The sequence below is a fragment of the Amphimedon queenslandica genome, unplaced genomic scaffold, assembly GCF_000090795.2.
Source record: "Amphimedon queenslandica unplaced genomic scaffold, v1.1 AMPQUscaffold_6324_Cont21716, whole genome shotgun sequence".
In the NCBI taxonomy this organism is placed as follows: Eukaryota; Metazoa; Porifera; class Demospongiae; order Haplosclerida; family Niphatidae; genus Amphimedon; species Amphimedon queenslandica.
In genome coordinates this window covers 1-1,850 of record NW_003553383.1, presented here as the reverse complement: position 1 = coordinate 1,850, position 1,850 = coordinate 1, and the positions used below count along the sequence as shown (strand labels likewise).

Below are 1,850 nucleotides of genomic sequence, written 5' to 3'. Positions count from 1 at the left end.
TAGTATTAGATAGCATTTGTAGTAAATCATCATTTGAGACTTCTTTCCAAACCTTATCTCCATCAGCTAGTATTTCAATGGCTTGTACAGGACGTGCAGCAATGGGTGTACTATTGTGTTTGAGAGGTGCTTCTTTGTTAAGCAATAAAGCCTTGAATGCCGTCTTGCCAACGTATGGAGGCCCACAAATAATGATATTGATATTAATCAGAGATACATATCCTTCTGTCATAGCCCTTTGAAGTATTATTCCTCGAGGTATTCCTCCGGCCTTTTTTTTAATCTTCAATCTGTCAAAATACTCAAAAATTTGTATAGTGTGATACCTCCTATACTCATTAAAATTATTCTTTGAGCCGTAATACATGAATGCAACGTCATCCAACTTGGCATTGAAATCACTATAATCACTCATCGAGGAAGCTATGATATTGCCTAGTGCTAGTAACGTACTAAAATCTGGGTATTTCTCATGTATGTACATGCTATCAGTTAGTTCAGTGTTACAATGATCTCTGATTTTCAGTAGCTTTTCTTCTTCCACACCTACTCCCAGTAAAACCTCGTATAAAATTAACAGAGCATCCTCTACTCCAACTTTCCAGTTAACTAGTGCCAAAACGTATTGTAATTCTCTTGGTTCACCAGGAAGGCGAGGGCCGGAATCTAGCCTCGCGTAAAATACCTGCCAACCTCTACCACGATAATCATCATGTCTTTCGAATAGTCCTTCAAGAGCTAGTAGGATGATTTCAATCTGTTTATTGTCTTCTAGCCAAGAATCAGACTCAGACGATATCTCATGCCAAAAATCTGAAACATACAGATTCGTGTAATCCATTAGTGAGCAACTGAGACTGAGGATAACCTGACCAGGAAGCAGGAACTACACTACTACAGACCTAGGATTAAGTTGATTAACTGAGGGCGGACCACGGGACTGAGTCTGACCAATCAAAATTAATCATAATGATAGCGCTCTTGACTTTAACAAGAGTAACTGTCAGATTATACTTAGAAATTATAATGATTCCTGCTATGCTACAAGTGCCTTTATTATCTACTCTTGGTTTTAATAATGCACTTGATGACAGAACTAGTATCCAGGCAAAAACTTTTTTAAATAAATTACTAAGAAAATAAAAAAATCTAATACAAACAAACAAAAGAAATCCCATCAATAAGTTATAAATCAATCTTGATCCTCTTCTGGGAGATACTCATAGACATCCTGAGAATCTTCATCTTCTATTGAATGAAAAACATCAATTACTGTATAGCGCTTTAATTTTGCGGAGCTAGAATTTTGCGGAATTATAAAAATTAATTTTTCGCAGAAATAATTTTTGCAGATTGGCAATGTTAGTGCCACACCTTTAATGGCAATTGAATTTTAGTGGATCTTTAATTTTGCAGTTTCATGCTAACCGCGAAAATAGCGAAAGTTTAGCTCCTCGAAAATAAAGCACTATACGGTATCTTACAATCCAATAAAATAACTTACCCTCAGTTGTTGGCTGTATGGTTGGTCTAGAACCTGATGGTGGTAGACCAGGTAATGCTGGAGGGGTATCACTCACATCAAGTCGATCAGTTTCTACTGCTTCATATAAATCCTCACCATCATCATAACCAAAATCATCAGTTGTACTGTGAGAATAATAGTCATTAGTATCCATGTAATGTACTAATATTGGACTTACTTTATTTGAGGAGTAGCTTCATAGACAATCTGAATGATTATATGAAGAGAAGGAAGAAGGAGAAGAAGAGTGGAATGAAAAGGGAGGGACAAAAGAAAGACAGGAAGAGAAGAAATAAAGACAGCAGAAGCAAATAAAAAGTTTAGC

At 36.3% G+C, this 1,850-nt stretch overlaps 1 long non-coding RNA gene across 1 annotated transcript; it reads right to left on the bottom strand.

Moving 5' to 3' along the window:
* Nucleotides 1-1,097: 1,097 nt before the first annotated feature.
* On the bottom strand, nt 1,098-1,813 carry LOC109592094 (uncharacterized). The gene is made up of 3 exons (XR_002190168.1): nt 1,704-1,813; nt 1,505-1,650; nt 1,098-1,248 (listed from the first exon to the last, which is right to left on the bottom strand). It is a non-coding gene; the product is annotated as an uncharacterized LOC109592094 (long non-coding RNA).
* Between the last annotated feature and the right edge of the window lie 37 nt (nt 1,814-1,850).